Genomic DNA, 16,597 nt, shown 5'->3' on the forward strand with positions numbered 1-16,597 from the left:
TCTAACACTCAAAAACCATGAGTTTTCACCACACCCAGTAGTCTTCACACCACTTATCCTTCTTGACTTTTCTACAGGGAAATACTATCAACCGATGTGAGGTATGTCCTGCTTGGTGTTATGCAGAGGAAAATGTTAACCAGAATGCTGCCAGGGACTTTGGATCATGCTCTACTGGCCAGTCTTGAATCTTCTGAAAGAAATGTGATTCATTCTAAACAATTTGAAAGACCGAATAATAAGAATGATTCAGTGTTCAGAAACCAAAAGGCATTGCAGGCTCTCCAGAATGCCATTGGGTAAAGATAAAGCACAAATTATTTACAATTCAGTATGCTTTCATCATTCTAAAACTATAGAATTACTGGAAGATATATATACCCATATATATATGTATGTAAACTAACAGGTTTGGGGTTGGGTTTTTTATTGCCCCAGTGGGGCCATTACTATACATTATACTATACATTACTATATTTTCACACAAGTTGAGATTGCCTTGTTATTAATTTGAGAACTGAACATCCACGTGCCCTAGCACAATTAGTTTTGCTTTTGGGTCATGCTCTACTGCAGTGGCTCTCAAATTTGAATGTGCATTAGAATCACTTGGAGGCCTGGCTAAAACACAGATCACTGTGCCCCACCTGCAAAGTTTCAGAGTCAGTAAGTCTGAGGTGGGGCCAAAGGATTCACATGTGTAGCAATTCTCATACCAATGGTTCCCATACCTCCTTGGTTCATTGGGCTCTCAATGTCTTAGTAATGTTTTCACTGTGCTCTTAGATACAGAAGTCTAAAGAAATACCTAACAGTTCTGTTTATTAAATAGTCAGATCCAAACAACTTAATAAGCATTTATGTCCTAACAACTCAATGGGTATTCAAACAATAATAACCTTTAGATTGAAAGAAAAAATTTTTTTAGTTCATTATAACCACAATTACTTAACAATGAGATGTCTGCACTGAATGGACAATGAACAGCTTCTCAAACCTTGGACTCACATTGGATATCACCACCCTTATTTTCTGTTCCACATTGGTTTTCAACATGGCCTTTGCTTTTTTATCACAGTGACTGCTAAAGATTCAGCTTCCCATGGGTGTGGCGTTATAGAAAGGATGTTGTTGAGCTCATGCCAAAACTGTTGGCCACATTGAACTAGTAGTTTGCTGAATTTCTGACAGATGTCCAGTGTTGTGAGGAGTCCCTAGAAATTTTGAGATATCCTGAGGTGCCCCTCTGAGTTTACCACAGTGCTTCAGTGCATCTCAGGGCACATTTTGGAAACTGGGTCTCAAGTGTTGTTGATGGTGCTGGCTTGAGGATTCCACTTTGAGAACCATTGTATTGAGGTCTCAGAGAGATCACAAAGCAGGTGTTTTCTGAGTTTCTTCTCATTTTCTTTGACAATACTTAACATCCGTAAAATGTTGGAAAGCAAGAAATGCAGAAAAAGCCATACAAATTTACCATTAATGATTCATTTTTTAGCAGAAGAATCAGGTAGTGCAGGAATCAGAGAATGAATAAAGATACCATGAAGAGAATTGGAAGTTTTGAGGTTAGAAGCACTTAATGATTATGTACAGTTTTTGTTATGGAGCATTTACAAAGCAGGGGGTGTTTTTCATGCTGTTTTTCAGTCAGAATTAATTCAACTGGGCAATCACAGTGATCTAGGTAATGATTATTGTCCTTGCTTTACACACAGAAATTGATAGATACATCAGATTAGGTGACTTGCCTTAGGCCAAAGAGAGCTTAACTTGTTGGAGGCAGAATGTTACAATCCCAGCATTTTAGCTTTCCTTAAAAAAAGGGTTATAAGAACCACCCTATCATTTCACTAATGGTTCCCTCAAGCTTCATTGTTAATTTTCTCAAAAATCTTGTAAAATGGGTGAATAGCAAGGAGTCCCATTGGGCTGACAAGAAATCCACAGCCAGTTGTGAAAGTGTGTGTGGGAGATGAGTTACAGAGGCATTTTTGAGAACCAGTGGATCAGAGAGGAAGAATGTGTGATAAATTTGAGACATTGAGCTGTAGGAAGAGAAGGGCTCAGGGTTAGCTTTGAAGATAACTGGGCCAAGTCCCTGTATCAAAAGGAACATTTTTCTCAGAACAAAAGTCAAAGCTCCTTGAGGACAAAGGGACAGAAAAATCAATTTATGACAAGAAAAGCAGGTAATAGTCAATAGTACTTCATCTTGAGGGATAGGATACTCAACTTCCGCTTAGTGGAATCACTACTTCAGTGGGGACCCAGAACTGAGAGGTTAAAGAGAGTCTATTCAGATACAATCAGCCTAGCAAATTTTTCTGTGTATATGTATAATTTTAGGCTGGATGTATGTGTAAATGTGGTCAGTCCTATCTTTCTTTGGCTCATTCATGATGCCTCAAAGAGCGTCCTGTGCATTAGGCTTGAGATATATATTGCAAATTTTCTGGAGTACGATTGCAAGATTCTGGAGGAAAAGAGAAGAGACAAGTGATTACAGATTGAGTGATTGCTTTTTTATCTGTCCTGGAGTCTATGAGATTCAATATACTAACCAGTGTTATAGATGATTGAACAGCATACACTTGCTAAGATGACAATGAATCATTAGGTTATTCAACTCTTTAAAGTTTCAGATAAAGCTCAGTCATCTTAAAAAGTTACAGAAATGCCACTGACCCTGGAGTCAGAAAGCATGACTAGCAATTTGAATCCCATTTGCAAGTTCTGGCCAAGTGAACAAGGCCATTCTTTCCTCTTTCAGTTTCCTACCTCAGGAGTCTGTATAGAGCCCAAAAGTGAGATGATAAATGTGAGAGCATGGTGTAAGTTTGCTACTAAGGTCCCTTTAATTCAAGATGACCAGAGTCTAAAATACAACTTCCCAACTCCCTAAATTTGCTCCTCCTTTAAAGGAATTATAGGAATTAAAGGAGGAGCAAATTTATTTTTTTTAAGATTTTATTTATTTATTCACAAGAGACACACAGAGAGAGAGAGGCAGAAACATAGGCAGAGGGAGGAGAAGCAGGCTGCACGCAGGGAGCCCAATGTAGGACTTGATTCTGAAACTCCAGGATCACGTACTGAGCAGAAGGCAGCCACTCAACCTCTAGGCCACCTAGGTATCCCAAAGGAGGAGCAAATTTAAAACACATCTGCCTATCGGGCACTGAGGCTGGCCTGAGGAAGTTACACGCATACATTATTGGAGTTTTAGGACAGTAAAGTTGTCCCGGTCTAATGAGAGCTGCTCTCATTGCCACCTGTGTGCCAGGCCCTGGGCCTAGTCTCTTCCGTGCCTTTGACAATGTGCTGGGTTAAAAATAGATGCACAGTAAAAGTTTGGGTCCTGCTGTCCTGCCTGAGTATCTCAACCCCCTTCCCTGGACCTTGCCCATGAATGGCCACTGAGTCAGCAACCCTGGGGCCTGGCAGGTCCATTCACTACCACTTCCAACCTACTGCACTTGAGACTGTCCCTCACTGTGTTTTACCCTTGAGATAAATGCTGAGTTCTGATTTACTTTATAGTTCTGTATCCAACTAAAGGATTTCAGGGGATCCAAGACTTCTGGTTTAAAACTCAGTTGATAGATTACTCTATACATGGCCAACTTAAATTCTATCTCCATCAAAACTTATGTCCCAATCTTCTCAGTAAGAATTAGGAATTATTTTTTTCTCAGGCACCTGGGTAGCTCAGTCAGTTAAGCATCTGCCCTCGGCTCAGGTCATGATCCCAGGGTCCTGCGATTGAGCCCTTTGTTGTGCTCCCTGCTCAGTGGGGAGTCTGCCTCTCCTTCTCTCTCTGCTCCTCCCCCCCTTCCCTGCTCATGTGCACATGTGCATGCTCTGTCTCTCAAAATAAATAAAATATTTTTTGAAAAAAAGAAAATGTTAAAAAAAATCATTTTTTTTCTCTTCCTTATATGCCCACAACTTTCTGATTACACTTCTATCTTAGGTGTATTAAAAGTTTTCCCCAAGTGTTTATTTTTTCATCAGGTTTTCAGCATTTTACAGTCATGGTCCTTGATTCCTCCCTAGTGCCTAGTTGTTGCTTTGTACATCAGAGGTACTTAAAAGTACTTTGCTTGAACTGATGAAATTAATCATTCAGATACAAAATGAATAGAGGTTGACCCTGGGCATCATAATGGACTAAATAAACAATGTTTAGAAGAGATAATGTGATTCTCAGATGCATCAACATGAAATTAACAGGAAATAGGCTGAGATTTCAGCAAAAGAGAATTCTGTGTGTATCAAAAAGCAAACAAAACTTGACTGGAAGGATGATGGGGAAAAAATAGTGGGTGTAGGTTACAAGAGGAGATTCTAGATTCTCTACTCTCAAAATCATTTGACACTGTTCCACCATCCATGTATCTCAGTTTAAGATGAAGATTCTCAGAAACAAGGGCTGGATGAAGTAATGATGGAGACAGTATTAAGATAGTCACCTCCATGAAACCCAGTGAGGCAAGATGAGTATTTGCCAAATTTCTACCAGAGGCACCACATCTATTTTTTCTTTAACCAAAGAAAGATGTGCATGTACTGGCTGATCTTTGTGAAAGTTCTTTCGAAGTCAGGAGTGTGACAATAAAGCTAACTGGCAACAGATAATAATATCACATTGTATTTGAATACTTTTTCCACAAAGGATTTATTTGGGCACACGAAGACTCAGTGAATTACCATTTGCCATGGTCTTCACCGAAGAATGATAGCTCTGAAATTCTTCTTCCACCATGTGGACTGGCCATCTGTTCACAATAATTGCAAATTCACTTCCAGGATTCATAAAGTCTCCCTATGTTCTTGCACATCTTTGAAATGCCTCAGGCAACTGCTCTTCTCTCCAAGCCAGCAGCCGGAGCAGCCACAACAGCTGTGGGATTCACCAGGGCTTGTCTCTGTTCAATTTCTGGCAGCAGGCAACAACCGCCAAAGCCACTCTCCAAAAAAGCCTGCAAATTGTAAACCCATTAAGGCTTAACTCCTAGGGGACAACAAAGAGAACTGCCTTTGAATGTGAGCTCTGTGTGGGATCACAGAGGCCTCTGGCACCTGGGCTTGTCCTCAGGGCCAGGGTGATCTGTAGGGAAAGTTACAAGCTGCTGAGGGAATATTTTCACAGGTTTTCCAAACAAAGAATCTTTTCTTCAAACCTCCTACAACTCCTTTCTGATTGCTAATTAACCAAACCTACTGAAAAACAGGCCATTTCTGTAAATAGAATAGAAACTGCATGTATGTGGGTGGACGCGCGCACGCGGTCCTGTTGATGTGCATTCTTGTGTGTTTTGTTGATGGTTTTTGGGGATGTCGTGACACGAGGCACTGTTTAGTTTGATGAGATGGTAAGGGGACTGTCAAGGCATATCGTCTCACCTAGTGATTTTTCCTGTGCACACACAGTTTTGCAGCTGTGTTCGTGCATCCAGCATGGTTTGTGTTTGGCTTTACCTCCCCTTCTCTCGCCTGCAGCTGAGAGTTCTCACCTTAAGGTCTCTTTCACTCTGTCCTTACGCTATACCTCATCTGTCTTCCCTGTTTACTTCTATGGAATCCCTATTTAGGAAGTCTTTTCTTGGTCCATCTGTCTTAAATTACTGCCTTGTTTACTTTCCCGGATGCTTTCCCACCCAGGAACCTTCTCTCTGTTAGATGCACATGAAGATCTGAAGGCCCCATTTCCTCAGAAGCCCCTACAGGCCCCTGGCAATTTTTAGAAGGGCTGCTTCACTCCTCGGTGTAGCTTCCACTTAGTCGGAGCCTGCCAGAGCTTGGTGGCCTCTTGGAATTGTTGCTGAAGCCACCAAACCCTACCTCCTTTAACTCTGCGCTTTCCGTTATCCATGGGAAGTTTTACAAGTTTCACAATTTCCATCTGTTGGAATTTTGAAAGACCATTGCCTTTTGCTTGTTTTATCCACAGTGATGGTGCTTGTGATGAGGTTACCTATCAACTCGGTCATGGTCTTATCGGTGTTTGATCAGTATTTCTTACATTTGTGTTTAATTCTGGCGGTTTTGGCTCTGAGGCAGTGGATGGGGGAGAGAAGCTCTTCACAGGCCTCTAGTGGACATGCTGCGGAACTGCAGAAATTGTATTCAGATGCGTGAAACTGGTGTGACTCCGGAGGATCACGCAATCCCCAAAATATGTTCTTCGTTTGATTTTTTCATTTACTAGTAGAATAGTGTGTTCGAGGGCAAAGAAATGAGGAACAGTGGCTGAATTTTTCCGTCCGTCGTTCAGCTTTACCACCTAGCGCGCTTTCCGTCGCAAGCTCAAGTTGTTAGTCCAGGTTGGCTGCAAGGGCTTGCTCCTGCCGCGGGGCCTTGAGCTGCTTGAGCTGCCTGCGAGCAGGAGAGCCGGCCGCGCTGTGCTCCGCGGTCCTGCCATCCTTCGGCCCTCGCTTCCTACCACAGCTCCTGGCACTTACTCCAGACCTGAACTGACAGCCTTTCTTTGTGGTACTTGTCCTAGTTAAAACTGGGGCTTGGGGAACTATGCCACATTTTGTCTTCAGGATCTCAGTTTGTATCCAGCATCCTCCCTCCCTTCCTGCTTCCTCCTGCCGGTTCATTTCCAATTTACAGTGATTTTAAGTCCCCGGATGACCTTTTCTGGGGTATTTGAGATGTAAACCTTGTCTGGATTCAAAAGGAAAATGTTTTGCCTGGTTAAATCGGAACAGAAATGTCAGGCGACCGTGCTGATGAGAGAATTGTCTGTGGGTGGAATCGACAGAGCTCTGTGTATTTAGAATTATCCTCCCTTCTCCCTAAGAGGCCGGCTTCGCTCTTTCACAGGGAGGCCTCCGGGCCATCTTTTGGATTAAGCTTGCAGAGTATTTTCAGAGCATTGATGTGAGAAGTAATTCTGGAACAAATCAGCCCTGTGTTTACATCTATAGGGAGCTGTAGCAGCTGGGACCATGTTTTGAGCTGTCCATGGGGATGGTGAGATTATTACCTCAGTACAAGACAGACCTTGCACCAGGTTCGAGAGGACTAGGAATGAAACTTTAAAGAGGGTGACTTTACGGATGGCTGTCTAAGGTTACTGCTGTGGGATGTCTGAGACTTTACACTGGAGGGTCGAGCAGAGCTCCCGGGTCATGGTTGAGACAGTCTAAAAGCTATTGGTCACTGAGGTATTTTGTAGTGGCCTTTTAAGGGTGTTAAAGTGGATGGAGTTTGCTTCGCTGGAAGAGCCTCCTTAGTGTTTGTTTCACTGGGGGTAGATGAGGCATTGAGGTTCTTAATCTCGTGACTTCTTATCTCTTTAAAACTTCAGAAATGATAAGAAAAATGTTTATACGTTTGCCGAGTGTTTAATGGGAAGAACTATAGCAAGATTCTTGAAAATGTAAAGAAAGGGAAAAAATGACTATTTTAAGAGGCAGTTGAAAGGTAATGCGTTATATAGTATGGAGTAGATTAATAGACTCTTTGTCTAAACAGTGCCTGGACTAGGCTCTATATTACCTTTATACATATTGTCCAGTTTGTTTACTGAATTCTCTTATTTGAATAACAGAATCAAATTTCAAAACTAAATATCCTGACATTTTTAACAATAATCTGGCAGTAGCCTTTTGCTAAAGACTATTATGACACAAAAGTGAAGAAAATTGGAACCATTAGTTGGGTTGAAAGAATGATTTATTCTTAAAATAATGAAAGAGCACAAGTGAAATTCATCGCTAAGGATAAGTTGTTTGGAGGTTGAATAAACCACATGGTACAAATGCCCCTTCAGTTGTGGTTTTCGAAATGTGTAATCAAACATTACCATTAGTCAGAGAAAGATAAAAGGAAGGATAGGATTAAATTCTAGATCTAAACATTTGAAAATACAAATTTTCTTGGCAAAATGAGGTGAGAAGGAGGACACATACTAATATGAAGGGATTTTTCTTCATTAAGGAAAAGATGTAGAGAAGAACACAAGGCAGTATCTTATAAAACAATAAAAAAATCATTATGCTTAAGAAAATGAAAATGCTACATGTTGAATACCTCTCAGCTCAAAACATAGAGATATTTCACTTATCCAAAATCCACTGATATGTCCACATCAGCTATATAGAAAAGACCAATAAGCAAAGCAACATAAATGTTGGTGCACTGAAGGTCTTGGGTTTTATTGATAGACCAACACCAGAGATCCTTCCAATTTCACTTATTTACTCTCATGTAACAAATAATCCCTTTTAAAAAAAGATTTATTTTTATTTTTAGAGAGAGAAAGAGAGTGTGAGTTCAGGGAGGGGCAGAGAGAGAGAATCTCAAGCAGATTCCCTGCTGAGCCAGGAGCCTAACATGGGGCCCAATCTCATGACCTGAGCCAAAATCGAGTTGGACGTTTAACTAGCTGTGCCACCCAGAACCCCCATAGTTCCCAAATAATTCTGATGCATTTAATTTCTAAAATTTTGGAGGATAAAAAACTAGAAATTTGAAGGAAAAGGAGACTACCAATGTATACACAATAGATGGAAGTGAGATGGCCAATTTGTTGATAGCAATGGGGAGGAAAAAAGTGATTATAAAAAACCAATCCGTCTCAAAAGTCCTACACAGCACTCTGGGATAAGGGTTATTCTTACTCCTCCTCGTGTGTTTCCAATACTGACAAATCTACTTAATACATATTTACATGTGTATTTGTTAGATGAATTAACATTTTATTTGATACCAAAGGTATCACCATATTGTATCTGATATTTATATTGATGATCTTTCATGATTAAGAATATATTAAATTATGTATGCATATCATGTTTTAAAAGAAGGAAAAATATATAACCTTTCAAAAAATGCTGTCATCCCAAAATGTTGGGTTTTTGAAAATTTTTAAGTTTAGAAGCTGTACTGTTAAGTCCTTTGGTTCACACATGCAAAAAACTTAGCTATCTTAAAATACCTCACTTCTGAAGTTTTGAGCTTTTAATTCTCATATGTTGTTCATGAAAAGAGTAGGATGACTTAGATGATTGTCTAGGGAATCAAAGTTCCAATAAGTTATATGTCTACACAGAATGAGGAAGATCTGCTTATGTTCAGGAGATCATAGTTTTGAGAGAAATGTGCAGGAACAGGGATATTTTATGTGTGTATTCCTATCGATGTTGTTATTTTCTGAAGAAACAGAGACTCATTTAAACTTGCCCAATCATAAAAGGAAGGATGCAGTACTCATTAGGGTCCGTTTATAAGGTATTCAAATGTAACCCTTCTCCTAGGCACATGATGGGATTGTACATCCTCTTTGAGGTTTTGCATCAGTCATGTTACTGATGAAATGTGGGGTAGAAAGAACATGGATCACTTACAGGTGGAACCTTCAGATGTGTTTTCTTCCTGCTGCTGTGATGATTGTTGAGATGAAGTCTCCAGTAGCCTGTATACCTGAGGAACTAAGGTGTAGCCAATGCTTAGTGGACATATAGAATAAGAAGTATACTTTTGTTGTGTTGAACTGCTGAGATTTGGGGGCTATTTGTTACTGAAGCATAATTTAGTCTATCCTGACTGATACAGAATTGACTATAAAGATACAGAACTATATATTCCACATCTAAGACCAGGAAATAAGATATAGCCAGGGTTCATGGGAACTGAAATGAAGATGTAGAAGAATCACAGTTCTTTTCTCCATGCTGTGGCTGCATGGTGTTTTTTGTCTTTGCTTTTCTCAACATGTCGTGGGTTATTTCCAGCCCAACTAGTCAAAACAGTTGTTTTTCCGTCCTCACCCCAGACATTATCAAATATAACTGCTGTCGTTTTTTCTTACTCTGTGTTTTGGGACACCCAGTTTAGTTTCCCTATGGTAGGAACACGATTGATTCAATGAAAGCTGCATTATGAACTCTTGATTGAGGTATCCTCCCCTATTCCAACCCACCATGGCCATTACTAAGCAAGCCTATGGTGTACATGATTTAGGAAATTCCTAGATCTAGAAAAAATAATGGTTAGCATGCAGTGACCATTTCATACGTACCAGGCACAATTCTTTTTTTTTTTAAGATTTTATTTATTTATACATAAAGACACAGAGAGAGAGAGAGAGAGAGGCAGAGACACAGGTAGAGGGAGAAGCAGGCTCCATGCAGAGAGCCCAACGCGGGACTCTATCCAGGGTCTCCAGGATCACACCCTGGGCTGCAGGCGACGCTAAACCACTGCACCACCGGGGCTGCCCATACCAGGCACAATTCTAAGTGCTTCTGTGTGTGAACTCTTTTACTCCTTTGACAACCATGTGACATATGTATTATCATTCTCGTCTTACCGATGTGTAAACTGAAGCACAGAGAACTGCCAGGAGTGAGAGAGGCAGGATTTGAATACAGGCCCTGTGGATCCAGAGCCACATTTTTAACTGCTCTATATGGCATTAAGGTTTTCATTTTCCAAGTGCATTTGTCCTAGATAGCCAGAAATGTGTTACATACAAGCTTTTAAAAAGTATCCAGGTTGTTTTGAGTTTTGCTTTATGACTGTAGTATTATCCTTGAAGAACCATGGTTAAAACAAAGTATAAACCTTGCGATGTATTGTATGCACCATTGTTCTCAGGTAACTCCTTTAACATCTTTCTTCAGATTCCCAGAACTGCCAGTAAGTGCTGGGTAATCTAGGACAGTGGGATCACTTCCACTTAAATTGTTTTGTTGATTATCAGATTTTAACTAAATTAATCTGTGCCCTGTTTTCAGAAATGAAATTCTGTAGTAATCCCAAAGTAGAAAATAGATTCCTAACCCCTCTTTCCCTTTGAAAGCCATTGTATTTATCAGTAACTTAATTATGTGTGTTTCACAGACCAATGATCAACACAAAATTAATTTAGTCTTAAGAAGATTCAGCTTGGGAACAAATAAGAATAATAGCAGTTAGTCTCAGGGCCCTGTTTCTTGAGATTACTGATGCATTCTCTCGGTGATGTTATTCATTACCAAAGAGGAATTTTGAACATTTTGCTGGTTGCTAAAAATTTCAAATGGCTGAGAATTTTTAGGATTTTTGCCATTTATATGTCATATGGATAGCACATATAGGTATCTTATTTCTTCTTCATCCCTAATATAGAGAACTATGAGAAAAAAGAAACATAGAAACCCAATAGAAATGGATGTTAAATGTGCTGTAGAGAAAGGGAGCAGAAGCCATTATGGAAATGTTCTGTATCTGCTAATTCACATTGGCCTGACTTAAAAGTGTTTTTCTTAGTCAAACAGAATTTGTGACTAATGTAATATATGGATAGGAATTAATTCAAAAGAAAGCTTTGAATACTTTCTATGATCAAATACATGTGAGATGATTAAAGAAAATGAAAAATGAATAAAACTCTGTTCTCAAGGAATTCACAATTTAGTGGGAGGACACCCCCACATGTAGATCCATAGCGATGGCTACTCTGACACTGTGGTTAGATAAAGTACTATGAGGATACAGAGGCAGGGCCTCATGCTTAGAAGGGCCTGGCCCTACGTTTCATATTCTGCAATAGCCATCTTGAGATTATTATTTTTTGATGTGATAAAATACACGTAACATAAAATTTGCCATCTTAACCACTTCTAAGCGTGCGGTTCCGTCGCATTAACATATATTCACATTGTTGCACAACCATTGCTGTTATCCATCTCTAGAATACTTTTTGTCTTGCAAAGCTGAAACTCTATCCCATTAAACAACAATTCTTCATTCCTCTCTCCTCCCAACCCCTGCCAACTACTATTCTACTTTCCATCTCTCTGAATTGGACTACCCTAGGTATCTCAGATAAGTGGAGTCATGTAATATTTGTCTTGTTGAGGCTGACTTATTTCCCTCAGCATAATGTGCTCAAGCAAATGTTTTAGCATGTGTTAGAATGTCCCTCCCTTTTAAGGCTGAATAATATTCCATTGTATGTATTTACTACATTGTGTTTATCCATCCATTCATTATGAGACGCTTATACTTTTTGGCTACCGTTGAATAATGCTACAATGAATGTGGATGTATATATATCTCTTAGAGACTGAAATTATTAATAATTTTTGAGCAAGGGGGTTTTCATTTTGCACTGAGATACCCAATTTACATAGTCATGTGTCAGGGAACTGAATAAGAGTGAGCTGGAGCTCCAAGGAAGAACTGGATTGGCCAAGCAGAGGAGCGGGACAAGGGCTCTATTCAGAGGGAAGAGGGTGAACCTGACCCAGAGGGAGGAGGAGCCAGGTGTGCTAAGGGACGAGGGGGATACACACCCAAGACAAATAAATGAGTCTTTGGTCTGAGATCAGTTTTCAGTCCTCATGTGTCACAAAAGTTGATGAGATGATTCAGCCTAAAAAGGGGAAGGAAATATTGTCACATGCTACAATATGGATGAACCTTGAAGACAATAAGCTAAGTGAAAAAAGCTGCTCACAAAAGGATAAATGCTGTCTGATTTCCACTTATCCAAGGTCCCTGGAGTAATCAAACTCATGGAGACAGAAAGTTAGAATGCTGGTGTCCAGGGACTGGGGCAAGAGGAAATGGGGGGTTGTTTAATGAGGACAGAGTTTCAGTTTTGCAAGATGAAAAGCATTCTGGAGTTGGATGGTGATGACGGTTGCACAACAGTGTGAATGTATTTAATGCCACAGAATTGGATACTTAAAAACGGTTAAAATGCTAATTTTTTTTCTGTGTTCTACCACAATTAATTTTTTTAAAAAAGGTTGATGATGAGTGTTTTCATTTCAGTAGTCCATATGCTGTTGTACATTCTTCCAGAGCCTAAATAGATTGGGGGAGTGTGTTTACTATGTCAGTGGATGTGAAGACTACTGTGAATCCATCTAACTGCATCTCTGATACTCATTCAAATTTTTGTCTGTTCTTGCAGCCTCTACAAGAACTTTTTATTCGTAGAGGGCAAACACTTTCTGTTAATATAAAAATGCTGTCCTTTTATCTGTGTTGTTCATTGTAGAAGAGATGAATGATGGAGTAATCTGTTAGAATCAGAACCTAGATAGCTTTTAGTCATTTGTTTTCTGAAGATATTATATTTTAAATACATTAATTTTTATAAGGGGTCATTTTCATTCTGATAGCTAAAGCTCATTATCTAGAACCAGCTAATACTCATTGTCTAGTATGTAAAACAATATAATAAATAATTACAGATTTTTTCCCCATAATTTCAGGGAACGTTAAAATGAGCTAGGAAGAACAGAGGCCATGCTTCCAACATGGGAACTTCAGTATGACTCCAACAAGACAGAACTAAGTCTGCTGATGAAACACATGGCCTTTTTAAGGAAGAATCCCTTAAGTGAAAGCAACATTCTACCAAGCAGGGACCAGCAGGACTCAGCTCTAGTTACCCCCGCCGCCCCACCCTTATTTTCCCCTCAAAATACTCATTCTATTCCTCAATTCTCTGATGCACTCAGATGCACTTCTGAGATGGCAAAGCATTTTCTTGTTCTCTAAATATATTCTTTCCCAAGGAGCAATGGTTTGTGCGTCTTACTGGAAAAACTACAGTTAGAATCTAATGCTTCCAAAGGATTTAAACAAGGTTTAGTTTCCCTGGAAACAAGGCTCTTTTTGATGGTTGTAAACATTTTTCTTATGAGATTAGTAGCACCTGAATCTCTTGACAGTAAAGGCCACCTTGAAAATCAAAATATGGGCGGTGGTTTAAAGAGCATTCTAGTTGTTTAAACACCTCACATATTTCATTTTAGCTACCATCACAGGAGAAAGGGGTGTGTGTGTGCGTGTGTGTGTGTGTGTGTGTGTGTGAGAGAGAGAGAGAGAGAGAGAGAGAGAGATAATAGAAGAAATCTGGGATTTATTAAAAGCTAAGGTTTTTAATAAGGTCTGAAGTCATTAAAGGTCAGAGCTGACTGAAGCAGTTATCACTCTGGGCTGATGATGTTCCTAGGTTCGGATTAGGGGGAGCATTACAGTAGAGTAGCTAATCTTTTGTGGCCAGTGCTGCTTGCCTGTGTTGATAAGTATGATTAACAACTTTAAAAGTCAAATACATTAGCAAATGCCTTATTGCCCCCAGGAATGCTCATGGCCACCCACACTTCACAGCAAAATGAAAAACAAGTTCAGGAGCCTAGGATTCCTGAACCTTTTAGATAAGTATGCCTCCAAGTTTGGTTTTGAAGTTGGTTTCAATCAAATCATGTAGAGTTGTTGTTAGAAAGCAGACAGATATGAAAAAAAAATGAGGAATGTACTTCTACTTTGGGAGATTGTAAAAAATGATGTTCATTATAGTTTCAGAACCTACTTTAGGCCTGCTTTTCCCTAGAAATTTCAAAGTGAACTTTAAAAAGAGATACTGGATTTTTGTTTGATTTAGAAAAGTCATTGTATAATCCGGTTTTTGAGAGTAATCCCAAATAAAAGTCCGAACTCTAGGCCACATACACATTGCATGAGGCAATGATAGGTGACATAATCTTCAAAACAGTGGAAGAAATTCAGTTTAGTAAGTGCCTGCTCAGCCTGGCTTGCTGTGTGACCAGGGGCTTTGTTCCTTGCAACTGGGGCTTCATTGTGGATGTGCATTAGCATCATAATTAAAGCAAGCCTCTGTGCTAAGTGTCATACAAAGCAATTCTGGATTTCTCTGCCCAGCATTAAAGAAAAAAACCATTGAAATTTTAAACTAGTATAAGATTTGACTTTTACAGTTCAAGGGTTAGTAGATAGTGGGGGGTGAAAGGAGAATAGGAGCATGGAATTAGGGTAGACAATCCTGAAGAATTGCCAGGTTCCAAGAGGCAAATCCATGCTTGTAGAACTGTCATGAACACAGTGCATGAAATTGGCATCTCCCCAGCAGGTAGTTTATACTTTCTGCCTCACTGTTGACTTTCTCTGGTCTGTAGCTGCTGAATGCCAGAACTTCACATACCTTCCCTACCTTGAGAGAGCCAGTGTAGGTTTTGTTCCATGGTAACAGAAACCGCAAGGCAATTAGGTAGCTCTCCAAAGCATCAGATTTGTAGGAAAGATGTCGATATGATGAAGCTTTCTTTATTTTCCCTTTCATCATTTACATCCTTCTGAGCCTATTGTGGACATAGTTATTCTTGTTCTATGTGATCTTATTTTCTCGGTCTTTAATAGGACTTTCCAATGCACAGTTGACTTTTAGCTGATGAAAATTTTCCCCATTTCTCTCTCTTTTTTTTATGGGTAGTATAAGCCAGAAGTTTATAACTTTTGGAATTTTACAAATACTGAAATGGGAATCCTATGTGTACAGTGGAACATCTGCATAAATAACACAGTGCTGACATTTTGAAGCTGTACATGATGTGGAATTAAGTTCTTATCATTTGAATTCCATGTACAGCTGTTGTTACTCATCCAGTTCATTTTTGAGAGCCCTTGTGCTGCACATATGCTGTCAGATTTTTCTTACATAATCTTTTTAGATAGAGAAAGCTCAGGGTTACCTGGGTGGCTTAGTCGGTTAAGCATCTGACTTCAGCTCAGGTCATGATCCCAGCATCCTAGGATGGAGCCCCATGTTGGGCTCTGTGTTTAGTGGAGAGCGTTCTTCTTCCTCTCCTTCTCCCCTCTCCGCAGCTCGTTCTCTCTCTCTCTCTCTCTCTTGCTCTCTATCTCAAATAAATAAATAAAATCTAAAAAAGAAAGAAGAAAGAAAAAGAAAGAAAGAAAGAAAGAAAGAAGAAAGAAAGAAAGAAAGAAAGAAAGAAAGAAAGAAAGAAAGAAAGAAAGAAAGAAAGAAAGAAAGAAGAAAGCTCAAAAACTCAGGATCAGTAATCCAAGCAGCCAAGGCCATTACCTTGACCTTGACTTACTTCAAAATAAGAATCTATCAGAGGTGAGGGTCATAGGCTTCACTTGAAAAACCTAAGGGCTTCACAAACTTTCCATCTTAAACATTACTAAAAGCAAAGTTAATTTTATGATTTTCTCATTTTATAATGAAAGGCAACATTCTTCTCCAGAAAAAGAAAGGAGATGAAATATAATAGACGTGACGCGATTGATTATTATACCCTTTTAAGAATGTTGAATGCTGGAGAAGGGGTTTGTGGAGAATTTGTTTTTAGAGCACAATATAAATATGGGTTTGTTCGGTTTTCCACATTACCCGGAATGTTTGCTACCCAACTTGTGTCGGAGGCATACACAAACAGTATCCTGAGAACTGAAAACCACAGATTGCAACTTGAAAATGAGCTCTATGATACCAGAGACTGCAGGAAGTCACAAAGCCCTCATTGTACACCTGTGCACCTGCCTGTAAGTGTTGGTGGTGGGACCCCTGTAGATGAGCACGTGCCACTGCTCCCTTGTGCTCTCAGTGCATGCCCAGTGCAAGCGACCCAAGATGCAAATCTGGAAATTCGCCATTTCTGTTGCCATAAGGAAGACTAACTCAGCAATGGCAGGTGATATTTATTTACCACTTAAAGTAGGGTAGGTAGGAAAGAGGCAGATATGCTCCATGTACCTGCGTGCCTGTTAGAGGGACAGTCGGTCACCTGAAACAAGTCAAGGAATTGAATTC

The 16,597-nt window shown here is 39.7% G+C and overlaps 1 protein-coding gene and 1 long non-coding RNA gene across 24 annotated transcripts in view; both read left to right on the top strand.

Annotated features, from left to right (window-relative positions):
* Window positions 1–16,597, top strand: part of STARD13 (StAR related lipid transfer domain containing 13) — a 513,518-nt gene that overhangs the window by 391,092 nt on the left and 105,829 nt on the right. The gene's annotated exons all lie outside the window — the stretch shown is intronic.
* LOC140615709 (uncharacterized) lies at window positions 108–13,537 on the top strand. Its single transcript, XR_012016182.1, has 2 exons — window positions 108–299; window positions 13,230–13,537. It is a non-coding gene; the product is annotated as an uncharacterized lncRNA (long non-coding RNA).

Source organism: Canis lupus, chromosome 24 (genome assembly GCF_048164855.1).
Source record: "Canis lupus baileyi chromosome 24, mCanLup2.hap1, whole genome shotgun sequence".
NCBI classification, from domain to species: Eukaryota; Metazoa; Chordata; class Mammalia; order Carnivora; family Canidae; genus Canis; species Canis lupus.